Below are 14,194 nucleotides of genomic sequence, written 5' to 3'. Positions count from 1 at the left end.
TTCAAATGTTGCAAACAGTTATGGTCAAAGCCAAAGAGCTACAGGACTGGATTTATAAGCAGAAGCAAAGTATTTTTCGTCTGCAAATGGAGCTTAGTACTTTAAGAGATGAAGTGAAGGCCAAATCAACATTAATAGATAATCAACAGAATGCTATCTTGCAGTTGGAACAAGATCTTTTTTAGCCATCCGAGCCAAGCTGGAGGACATTGAAAATCACCACTGGCATAGTAATGTGAGGATAATGGGATCCCTGAAACAGTAGAAGATAAGGATCTAGTGTCCTATATTTACAATAAATATCTGCATGCTATGAACATGCCCATGGAAATGGACTGGGGCATCAATCATATCTATAGGGCTGGCAAGAAGAAGGATTTCCAAGTGAAACAGCAGCAAGTCACTATGCTGCACTCATACTCTGTGAATGAAAACTTGAGAATTCTTATTTGCTGCATGGTTTAATGGTAGGGAGACATTCTATTACAGTGTACTAGACTTTTCATACGATTTGTTTAAAAAAACATGGCCTATGCAGATATAAGAAAGGATCTTAAATCAAAAGGAATTGTTTCCTGCATCACCTACCCCATGATATTAATGGTTGTGTTAAATTGCCTTAGATGAATATTTTACTCTATCACAGAAGTAGAGCAGTTTATCTACTCAGTGCTCAGCTTGGAGCCTCCTGCCATTACTGCCCCGCAGACTGCAAATGGAGAAGATCCAAAATGGTTGTCACAATCAGTTTTTCAGCATCAAGACATGGAATGGCAGTTTAACAGGAGGAGGGGCAGAAAATCCAGTGTCAAGTCAGAAACTTTTTCATCTAGTAAAAGAGTGCAGAACAAATCAGGTTGAGCTGGCATCAACCATTTGACTACCCAAGTATCCAACCAAGTGTCCCATGCTGCTTTCGGGGTCAAGGGCATATCTCTCAACTGTCCAGATTTTCACAGAATGTCCAGATTTTTGCCTCATATTTTTGTTCTGTTCTTCATAAAATTTATGATTTTCTGACAAATCACTGAGAACTAAAGTCACTAAATAATGACATACATTTGAGTTTCAGACTTCATATTCTTCAGAAAATGAATGCTAATGCAAAATCTGATCTTCTATCAACTTTCTGAATTGATAAAAACAGTATTTAAAATCCATGCCTGATTTTATGCCTTTGCCCCCCCATTACTTTAGGCTTTATCCAAATTTTTTGTGCTGACAGGTTGAGCGGTATGAATCAAAGACAATTTTACCATGTTAAATTTGTAATAGTACTAAACAGCACCAACAAAAAGAACCACTTCAGCTAAACCAGATTCCTGAATTACCATGGTCAATGGTTGCTGCTGATATTTTTGAATGGAATGGTCAGCATTATTTAGTGTTAGTAGACTCTTATTTGAATTGGTTTGAAATTGACCTTCTTCCTAACTTAACATCTAGTCCTGCCATTACTACCTTGAAGAAACCTTTTTCTGTCCATCGTAGTCCGCACAAAGTCATATCTGGCAATGGTGCACAGTTTAGAAGTCAGCAGTTCAAGAAATTTGCTGAGTCTTGGGACTTTGTCCATGTTGATAGTAGTCCTGAGTATCCACAGTGCAATGGATTAGCTGAGCATACATTTCAAAGTGCAAAATGTTTGTTGGAAAAATCCAAGACAGATGGTACAGATGTTTTTCTTAACTTACTCAATCTCAGAAACATTCCTCAAGATAACTTGATTGGTACATGTGCTCAGAAATTAAGGTCCAGACAGACAAGAAAAACTTTACCTATCAATTACCTAAACAATTGTTAGCACCAAGCTTGAAGAACAACAGAATGGTCAAAGCTCAACTTTTGAAAAAACGTCAGTCACTCAAGTTGTACTATGATAAGTCCAGCAAACCTCTCCGACCAGTAAGACAAGATGAGACTGTAAGAATGCAAACATCTAAAGGATATGACCAAGTGGGTATTGTCAAAAATCTTGGTGAAAAACCAAGATCTTACATCATACAGTCTAAAGAAATGGACGTCAGAAGGAATTGAAGACATATGCTTCCAATCTCCGAACCAGTGGCGCAGCAGATTGCCTGTGCCAGAGACTCTTTCTCAGAGCAACTCTACACTTGTTCGAATTACAGAGGACAGTGCACTTTATTCAAGTAATCCTTATGTATCCCCTGAAGTACTGATTGAGAAAGAATCCCCAACGACTGTCCCTTTTGCTAAATCCAGTGAAAGTTTTATGTGACCAGATCAGGTAGAACTTCCAGACTCAATCTGAAATACACAGCGACTTGGACTTGAGTTTTGATTTGTTGTTAAATGCAGATGTGATATCTAGCATGTAAAAAGTCTTGTTCTCCTATTGCATGTCAAACAAATTAAAGAGGGAGGATGTAGATCATTGAGTGTATTGTACCTAGTCAGCCACTGTAGATAGATAGCGCATGCATATAATTACTGAGCACGTGCAAGATCAGTACAATTTTGTACAGTCAGTCAGAGTGAATGCAGACATGAATGGAGATGCACATGTGAGTGTGTTTGAAGTAATAAGTAAGTTAGTTATTATTCTAGTTACAGTTCCTGATGTTTTTCTGTACAATAAATATCTTGAACCCATTACAACACTTTATTGTCTCTTTTGAACACATGAGACAAGTGACCCCAAGGAAGGGAAGTCATAGCATCAAAGTACAGAACAACCAGAGCCAAAAAAGTCAGATAATACTGTCACATGGTTATGGGCCAAGAATTATCCATATCAGGATAGCAAAACCACCCCAAACCAGGCAACACCTTCTCAGACTTTGTTAAAGTGCCAAGTTTAAATAAAGATGGAGAGTTCAGTCCAGAAAATTGGACCACTATCATGACTACTTCTAATAGGAAGTTTAGTACAGCAAGGACATTTAATATGAGTGGCAGACTGAGCTGTATGGACAGCGTTTCATAGTGTAGCAAGTGCTTATCCATCAAGGACTGGCACTTTTTTTCATTGTGCATGTTTATGTCCTCTAATATAGTTATCAATACATTGTATTCTTATCTGATAAAGATTGCTTAACATACAAGGTTGTATTTGATTAGTCAGCTTAGTTTTATTCTATTTCTGCTGTGTGTCAGCTGCAAGGAGATAACTTCAGGAGCATTAGGGTCTCCTGGGATATATTACTTGAGTGCATAAATGGTAAAGTTAATTTTTTTTACAAGAGTGATATATATAGTTTCTTTTATTCCTTTTCCACTGTGATCATCTCTTGAGAGTATATGATTCCAGAAGTTAAAGTCTGAGTTGTTAAGTGGAAGGAGACATGGGATTTAGCAAGTCATTGTGGATATATGTGTACGTCATTGGGGAAGTGCCGACACATGAGGAGTAGGTCATGCACTCTGTTAGCTATAAATATCATTGCAGCTCATATTTTTCCTTTCTTGACCCTGGCAGTCAGGTATAGATCCTGAATGGATCTAAGGTCCCAGAAAGACCTAACTCCAGTCCAGGGTGGGGAGGCTGATGGTAATGGGGAAGAGGGGCTGAAACTCATTATTATCACTTGGAATATTGAGGGGGTGTGACATCCTAAAAAGAGAGGAAAAATACGTGCAAATTTCAAGCAAGATAAGGCAGACAATGTTATATTGCAGGAGATGAAATTGAAAAGTAAAGAAGAGATTAAACTAAGTGGTTGAGACTGGGTAATTTTTGGAACCAGTTTAGTTGCAGGAAAGGGTAAAAGGGGGGTTGTAGTAATGGTAAGGAAAACTCTGCTTTTTCAAGTTAAGGCTGTTAAAGATTTTAAGTGTAGATTGGTGGTTGTGGTTATTCAAACAGAGGGACAAGATTGGGTACTGGGTTCCATTTATGCTCCTAAATATGATCCACCAGAGTTCTTTTTTGTACTTTTATGAGCAGCGGAACACTATTCTGTCTATTGTGATAGGCAGTTAGTGGGGGGAGGGGGACTTCAATTTAGTAGTTGATTGGAAATTTGAAAATTTGAATGTAAATAAAGGAATACTGGGGCCATGGGAATTCTAAAACACTGAAAGAAGAGGAAGGGTGGCTAGATCTGTGGAGATGTTTACTTCCTAATAGTACAGAATACACCTTTTCCAGCAATAGTGGAAAGTAGGCTAGTAGGTTAGATGAATTTTTGGTGAGAGGTAAAGGTTTATGGCAGGTGATGGGGTAGAAATAGGGAGAAACGTCTTTATTAGATCATGCCTATGCTACACACTCACTTAGTATTCCCAAGAAGATGGAGTAGCTAGAGATGGAAGCCTTGGCAATGGTACCTTGAAAAACAGGAGAGCAAAAGGTAGGCAATCAATTACAAACATTTTGGAATGAAATGACATACAGCATAGGGGTACTGTAATACATGGGAATGGTAAGAGGTAATCGAGTGTGTCTTTAGGGAACATTTTATGGCTACCAAAGGGAATTGGGTAATAGACGATTACAAGCAATAACTAATGGTAGGAGAAATTCTGATATAGTCAAAAAACATTGGATGTTGACTCTGAGAACCCTAGCACTAGTATCATGTCAAAGGAATATATGATTTTAAAATTCTTAGTGGAAGGGAGAGCCACATCGCTGGTGGAGAAAGGCATGATTACCAAACAAGCCTTTTGGTGGAATAATGCTAATAGGACAGGGTGGTGGCATATAGCCAGGATTAAGGAGTGGCAAGATTCAATCTATGGTGGGGAATGTGCTTTGCACATGGACATAGAGTATTCAATGAGTATCTTGGGAATACTATAAAGTGCTGTATGCCTCAAGGAGAGTTAGAGGTGGGCAGAAGTGCTATCAGTTTGGACCCTGCACATGAGCACAGAATAAACTTTCAGATGAAGCCAGACTAGAGACTGAGAGGAAGATAGCTGGGGAAGAGATTGATGTGGCCATAAGGAGTTTGAAGATTTGGATATTATTTGGGGGAGATGGTTTGCTAGTGGAATTTTGTAGACAATTCCAGGAGGAGCTTATACAGTACCTGGTGTGGGTGTTCAATCAGGGAGCAGAGCAAATAAGGTTACCTACTTCTTTTTCACAAGTACAAGTTGTTCTCTTGCCTAAACCAGGGCATGACAAGAAACTTCCTGAAAACTATAGGCCACTGTCTTTAATAAATTTAGATGTAAAAATTTTAGCTTGGATCCTGACAAAAAAGACTGCAGAAGTATATTCTAATCTTAATGAGGGTCAAAGGAGGTTTGTGAAGGAGCAAATGGTAGAACCAAATTAATGTACGATAAGATAATTTTGTCCCATGCTGAAACGCTGGGGTGGAAGCAGGCAGAGTGATTTTATTTGATATTAATATTATAAAAGCTTTTATTTCAGTTGAGTGGGCATTTCTATTTCAGCTCCTGAAAGGTATTAGTTTTGGCTGTAGACTTATGAATTTGGTATTGACTTTCAATAAGGAGGCAAGGCACATTTGCTTGTCAATGGACAACTGTCAGAAGTTATACCTATTTTTAATGGTACCCACCAATGTTGCCTCTTGTAACCTTTGCTTTTTATTTTAGTTATGGAAGATTTGACACAATAAATTCAAGTTTTTTTGGGAGGTATTATTTGTGATTGAAAGTACTTTTGTATGTTTGCAGATGACTGTATGTTGATAACAGGTTAGATTTAATGCTTTCAGGATTATGTATATTTTTGAAAAGTTTGGTGAATATTCTGGTTTGCAATGTAATTGGAATAAAACAGTGCAAGTAAGGGTCGGTAATGTTTCTAGTGCTATAGGGGATTAATGGACTAGAAGGAAATATAGGGATAAATATTTATGTGTGAAACTAGTAGATCAGGAATCTAAATTGATTGTAGAAAACTAGTCAAGGCTATTTGCTCAGATTACCTCACTGTTTCAGAAATGGTCAAGTAAGGTATTTACCTTAACAGGTGGGATCAGTTTGGACAAAATGATAATTTTACAGAGAATATTATATTTGTGTATGCATTTATTTCTGCATAAAAAGACTTTACTTGGCTATGGAAACTGCAAACTATTTGTGAAATTTGTATGAGGAGGTAAGGCTTGAGGGGGTGCAAATTTTGAACTATTTACAAAGGCGGCAGCAGTGGCAGATATCTGGATCCAAGATTTACTATTGCAAGATTGGTGTAAAACAGATAATTGTGTTAAAAGGCGAATGACTAAACTATTAGAGAGTTTAACTAAGGAAATTAAGGAATTTTCTGCTGTATTTATAGGGGTCATGCAGATACCAATCTGGAATGATCAGATAATCTTGATTCAAGATTCCCCCATTTCTTGGAGGAAATGACAAAGTAGAAGGATTAAATATGTATGTTTTATTTATTATCTTGGAAAGATGGGTCTCTTTGGTTCACCCTGAGTGTGCTTGGTTACAATATGAACAGCTTAGGCAGTCTATTAGTGTTTATATCATGTTATCGAAAGATGAAAATAGTGAACGCTATTTCATCGGCCCCAAAACATCTAAGCATGAAAATATCAAACATTTAGAACAGCAGATTTTTTCCCATGGAAAAAATTTGCTGCTCTGAAACACATGCACACAACACAAGCAAACAGCAACCACACACATAGACTTAAATTCTTACATCTAACACTACACTAAACTAAACATACACTACTATCTACCCACTTACCTTAACACAAACCCTAACCCTAAAGTCCGTCACTATCGCACACTCATCTAACCCGCGCCCTAACCCTAACTCACTTAACCCGCCCCTAACCCTAATATACAAACAATTGCAAACTTACCTGAACCCAACCCTTAACTTTCCACCACAGTGCTAAGAATGGCAAAGTCACAGAAATGGCCAACCAAATTCTTTCCTGAGGAAAGAATTTGCTGTTTTGCAGCTTTGCTATTCTTAGCGTTCACTGAATAATGTTAGATATCAGAACATTCAAAGTTTTAATACTTCGATGTTCTGATGTAGACCGGGCTATTAGGCAATGGATGAAAAGATTGGGTCTTGGAGACCTTCTTGATGAGATGGACCTTCAAGGTGAGGTTCAGCTACCCAAAGTTATTTTAAGTGCAAATGGGAAAATTACTAGCTATAAACTTTATAGGTTTTTGATCCAATACAAGTAAGGAGAGGAGATGGATAAATTAAAGAACAAATGAAAGTTATCTGAGTGTATTGAATTTTTGCAGACTGACTAGCAGGGCATTTTTGTTAGAATGGACAAACTGTATTGTGGGACCATCTGATGAGATGGATGCATAGATGGTGTAGAACTCTCAAGCAGCTTCATGAAAATGTTGGTGTAGATTTAAGTAAGTGTTGGAGATGTGATGGGGAAGACCCTGACATTATACATATGTTCTGGAGTTGTCCATTGATGATAAGATTTTAGGAAGATTGCATTTTAGAATTGAGTAGGATTTTGGTAAGGGGTACCTCAGTCTTGGAAACATTGACTACTAGGCCTTGGAGGTGAGGATCTGGGATGGATGGAATCAAAAAAGGATGTACTCCTTCTACTGGGGGGCTGGGTGTAGAGTTTTATTGTAAAGAACTGGAAGAAAGAACTTACTTACTTGGGGTGAGTTCTAATTAGAGGGAACAATATTAGGGAATAACATCAGCAATTATCCAGCAGGCAAGTAGATCAAAGAAGCAAATGTAGGTTATATGGGAGAACTTAGAGGGTTTTATCATATAGAAGAGTGTAGAAGCAACTAGAACTAGGATTACCCTGTCTCTCTATTGATATGTTCACTTTTTTTGATATAGGAGCAATTAACTCATTATAGCCTAGTGATTCCTCCAGGTGTTTCTGTAGTTACAGCCTAAAAAAACTTAAAAAGACACAAAATCACTGGATAACTAAAAAACTGATCCAAACCAAGACCAAAAGACACAGACACCAAAGGTTAGCGCTTTCATAAACTTTAATATGCTGTGAACTTCATGAAGTTCACAGCATATTAAAGTGAATGAAAGTGCTAACCTTTGGTATACGTGTCTTTTGGTCTTGCTTTGTAGTTACATCCTACTGACTCCTATAGGTGGCTAATATATCCTGTCCACATACCTCTCAACCTAGAAACTTGGAAAATCTGGACAAAGGCCCATGAAAAGTAGGTACAACTGGCCAAAAATCTGTATGATGGCTATCATAAAATCTGCATACATAATCATATATCCCCACCCACTTTGGTGGAATTGTGGAATACCCATGTTCAAATGCAAATTGAAGAACAGACAATAATAAACACAAAATATAACCAGAAAATAGTGTTTTATTTATATTAACTTTTGAACTTGTATAAAACTAAAACATTTTCTGTTATAAAAATAAAATTAACTGCTACACTCATATAAAATTAAAATAAATACAATTTATGTAAAAAAAAAAAGAACAAAAAAAAACAATTTTAACAAATACTAAACTGGCATAAAATGTAAATAAATACAAATTAAATAAGCTCTAATTTATTTTGTCTGTTGAAAAAGCACACCTTCTCCTAATTACTGTCTATTTTATATATATATATATATATATATATATATATATATATATATATATATATATATATATATATATATATATATATATAAATGTGTGTGTGTGTGTGTGTGCATATATATATATATATATATATATATATATATATATATATATAGTTATATACACACACATAAACGTCCCACCATGTTAAAAGTCCTGCAAAGCCTGCATCACTAATTGTGTACAAAATGTATACCATCATAATGCAAACTGTAAAGCTTGCGGAGAGTACACATTAAATATATGGCAAACAGTCTATTTAAATCAAATCAAACACTTCTCTTAAAATATTCTAAATATTTCAGAGCAAAAGTGATGTTAGTGTAACACATGGCTTTTCTTGGCCTGACCACATTACCAAAGCCAAGGTTGAGTTACTTATAACAAATTAAAGCATTTCTAAGTACTTGAGAAATTAATGATCCTTTTACTCATTCATCTAACAAGGAACACCATCAGGGTAAGTACCATTTCGGAAAAGGCTGCAGCACACATTAACATTAAAAATTGTTAAGCTAGACTTCATGTTCCACTTTGCTTCAATTTCATCTTTATTAAGTAGTATTATAACAAAATGCTAACTGAATCAATAAACGCAGATAAACAAGGTAGACAAAACAGAACATCACAAAAATGAATAACATGTATGTGAAAATAAATTATTAAAGTAATTAGTGGGTGGACATCATGGAATAAATAAAAATCTTGGCACCCTAACGTCACACTCCACTCTGTCTTCTTGGCATAGCATGAAACACAATTTGCCCTTGTCCAGTTTAGCTAGAGAACTACTTCTCCCCTTTCATAAACACACCAACCTATATGGTACTTACAACATACATACACACACACACACACACACACACACACACACACACACACACACACACACACACACACACGCTCACTCACTGACACATGGGTCATCCTGACACTTTTTCACATTTCTATAATGTGCCTAGATTTATATAGGGCATAGCAATGTGTCTGATGATACTGTGTAAAAAAAAAAAAAATATATATATATATATATATATATATATATATATATATATATATATATATATATATGAACTTCAGCATGACTTAGCCTACACCTGCAAAATATAACAGCTGAGAAAGTTTAAAATTTAAGTCTTTGGCACTGCAGCAACAAACCTCTCAGGACCGTACACATTTATTTAACTTTATTCCAATTGCTGTATAACAGGTACTTAAAACTGTTATTTGGTCTTCAGACTCTTGACTAAGCCTGCTGAATAATGGCAATAATAATAATAATGTGGAACAAATACAGAACATCAGGGATGGTTTAGTAGTGCTCTAATTCACTTACAAAGTTAATAGAGCAGCATGTTTTGCATTATCCAAAGAATAAAAGATAAGAGACTTTAATGCTTGTCACTGACTATAATTCTCAGTGATTTACTAGTAAATAAAAAAAAAAAGCAATACAAAGGACGCTGAGACAAGTCCTGCAAAATCAGGGCAGGTCTGAAATAAAACAAAAAAAATAGCATTCATGATAAACTCATTAGCCACTGCAAAAAACAAAATGTAAATCTGTATGTTTATATACATATATGTGTGCGTGTGTGTGTGTGTGTGTGTGTGTGCGTGTGTGTGTGTGTGTGCGTGTGTGTGTGTGTGTGTGTGTGTGTGTGTGTGTATATATATATATATATATATATATATATATATATATATATATATATATATCTATATAGGTTCAGTACGAAATTTCGAAATCCCAAAATCTTGAATTTCAGAACACTGAGTTCAGAATCTCGATATCTTAAAATCTCGAAATTGTGAACCCCCCAAACACCACCCAACACAGTAAAACACGTGTATGCAAGGAGGCAAGCTCCCCTGCACCCCCCCACACACCCTGCAACTTAAATATACCAACTCCGAGATCCCACTAAAGCAAGGTCAAGGGAAATCTCCCGGTCCAAGCTGTATTCCGATCTCCATTCAGGATTTTAAAGTTTTGAAACTTCGATTATATGATCTACGATCATATGAAATTCGAAGTTTTGAACTTCAAAATTCTGAATGGAACTCATAAATAAATATATATATATATATATATATATATATATATATATATATATATATACACACACACACACACACACACACACACACACACACACACACACGCATACACACACATATGAAAAGCACTTGCAAGGGCAGTCAGCAGAGATTTGAGCTAAAATCCATTTAATGTTCCACAAACAGCAACACAGCAAAAAACGATTCACACATAAACGCTTTTAACTTTTTCATCTCATTTTCATCTGTCTTAGAACTTCATCAAATGTATGCATACCCCTTCATTAACCTGTCCTTAAATAATGTCATCAATTAAAAACAACCAGTCCAACCCTTGTAATGGTAAATCAATGAAACAACTACATTATACAGATGTAATAAAAACATTCTCCCTTTCATTTCCATAAAAAACAATATAACGAAAATATAAAATATACAGTGTGTACTTAAATTCATACTCATCGTAACACCTAAAAACTTTAATATTGTATAAATAATGTGTTAAGATAAATAAATACTAAAAATTACTAAAATACATTAAAATGCATTCATTTGGCTCAATCTTATGGCAACCAACCCAAATTAGAGTTTTGCTGTCCTAAGTTTCAAGACAAGGGCTAGGGAGACAGCATTATTAAGACCAGGTGGTTTAGTATCTTCCAATATTATCAGCCAATATAGCTCACTATACTCTAGTGTAGTCCTCCATAGTCCCCCCTCTCTATTCCTTTGGTACTACATCCAAAACAAAAAATTGGAAACTTGTTTCATGGCATGTCTTATAATGCCTATACAATTTTCACAATTATCTAACTATTTCAGCAACTAACACAGACAGAACTGCTTAATCTCAACTTTGTCTCACGTGATGGCTCACAGATAGAAGAACAAAATGATGTTGACAGTATGTGTGTAGCTTGAGTTGTCACTGAAAGTCATTTACAAAATTAATATTAATTCTGCTTACTATGGCTTCTAACATCCAGTTTAATCCCTAGACTCTAATGAACACTACCACTATAAGGATTTGTTTGTGTTCAACAGTCTGCCATTTACATTTTTTTACTAACCATTATGGTTCCAAAATTGTGAGCATTTGTTTCCCAGATGAATAGTAGGTTAACTGCTCTGAAGGACTATTTTAAGCCTAACTAATACCCTGAGTTCAGGATCAAACTTTGCACCTTGTATCTAGGGGGTAAAGACCATAACCATCGTGCCAAACTCACCCCCCCCCATGAAATGCATTGAAGCTTCCCTGACTGGGAATCGCACTCGGTCTGTGGTGGTAACAGTGCTGAATCCTAGCCACTAGACTGCTAGGGACTCCCAAAAATGCTTGAAATGTTAAGATAAAACTTGATTCTGTTAAAAAGTTCAGAATGTAATCAGTAGCAGTTAAAAACAAACTTCCAATGTTCCACTGGAGTGAATGAGTTAAATAAATGACTGATAAAGAGTTGAATATTGGATGACTGAAGTTTGATGTTTAGTTTGATATTTGTAGGAGCTGTTTATACTACTGTACATCAAGTATATGTTTCTTTCTTATTACAGTATTATCCTAATGTTAGAAATGCCAGTAAGCATTAATATTAAAAAAAGTTTTACAGACTAACCTAAAAGAACTCCTGTTATCATCTTGAAACTGTCACATCATTAAACACATATCAGCATTGCTTGTCCATGCCTCTCTACCTTTTAATTACACCCTTACTTTTCATCATAACACTCCCAGTTTTTGTAAATACTTTTGTTCCAGCAGTCTGACCTTAACTATTAATGTATTTTACTCTGTATTGTACAATGAATGCCATAGTATAATTGTATATACCTGTGTTATGCTGTATATATGAATACATTTCTGTTTAGGCATTAATTTATGTTCTATAAATGTGGAGTTTTTCTCCCTGGGACTCCACTGAAAAGGGACATTACCTCAGTTAGACCGTCCCTGTTAGCAAGTAACATAAATAAATAAATAAATAAATAAATACATACATACATACATACATGCATACATACATACATAAATATATAAATGTTAAATAAAATAAAATTTCAATACACAGGAGGTTCAGGTTAAAAAGTTTACTAGTGTACACCAGGAGGCAAAAAACGTACAAGTACAGAATTTTGTCTGACATGAAACAGGAAGCACACAATTTTATATAGGTTTAACATTTAAGCTATGCCCACCTTACTGACGTGATATGTCACAGGGCATCTACATCACTTTAGCTTACAGACCTCTATTCATAAAACTGTTGATGCTGTATATTTAAAAAAAACTTTTCCTCTAGGTACAATACGGCCTTGCTATCCAGCTGGTCAGACATAATGTCTTTCTGTAAAGTTACTTCTTCAAGGTTTCATATCAGTTCGAATACAATAGCAGCTTCAGTCTTTTAATACACGTCTTTGTTCTCTGTTACACTTTCTCACACAGCTGCGTGCTGTCTCAGTAACACATATACAAGGCCAAATCATTTCAACAGGAAAGAGCAGAAGATTTCATTATTTCACACATTTAATTTCCTGACCCAGCAGATAATCACTTGTGAAAAGCATAAACATTAAAACTTGCTAAGCTAGCATTCTGCCAGGGTCAAGGATCAGCTTTGCTTCAAGCCACACTGCCGTTTCAAAAACTACTTACATTTACACATGAATTAATCTGTACTGTTATATGATTAATAGAATAAAATGCATTATATACTACTTTACTTTTAAACTAGCATTTCTCATATATTCAAATACTCATTTTTCTAACAATAAACAAAAAATAAATAAGGTTAGCAAACTTACAAAAGCTTACCTGAATTACTAGTCAGGAACAAGCATGCATTATCATTATAATTATATAATGAAAGCCTATTACCTCCCAGAGGAGTATACTGCTCTACAATTTGAATGCAAAAGCAACTATATCATAACTACTGAGTCAGCTGCTTGACATAGAGGGATGGAGCCTCCACTATGACCCAACTAAATTAAGACCTAATAGCTGCCCAGGTTTTGGATGAGTCAACCTGGAAAAGGAGAAGAAGTGATGCAGATGAGACAACTTACTTTTCTTAGGGTGTGAGGAGAGAGTTGTATGTCTATAATTGCATGCTCCATTTAAGGTTCTTAGTGTAGCCCTGTAGGGGTAACTGGTGATCTCAATGGCCATCACTCCATGAGAAGCAGATACTATTCTTCTGAGAATGTCCCATAGGGGCCCTGATGGTCTCCCAGTGGCAGTTCAATAGGCTGGTGTCATCTGAGGTGCAATGACAAACAGATGCTCACCTCACCACAATGGAGCACCTCCAGGCATGGCTGGTTGACATGTCTGTCAGGCCCTGAAAAGCAAACTAACAGAGGCATAGCCTGCATATGACATCAGTCACTGTCATCTGTTTAGTTTACCTTCTGGAATGTTGTGGCATCTGCCATGTACCCGATTTCATTTTCTATCCATGTGTTCCCCTGACTTATCTGTCATTTCTCATACCTTGTTTGTTGTCCTGTCCTCCTCATTAACAAGTGCCCATCTTCTATGTGTGTCCATCCATTGTTGTCCCTGTTTTATATTTCAGTACCAGCACTGTCTG

Source organism: Protopterus annectens, chromosome 2.part1 (genome assembly GCF_019279795.1).
Source record: "Protopterus annectens isolate FY-2018-M chromosome 2.part1, PAN1.0, whole genome shotgun sequence".
NCBI lineage: Eukaryota > Metazoa > Chordata > Ceratodontiformes > Protopteridae > Protopterus > Protopterus annectens.
Note: the sequence above shows the minus strand (reverse complement) of the source record.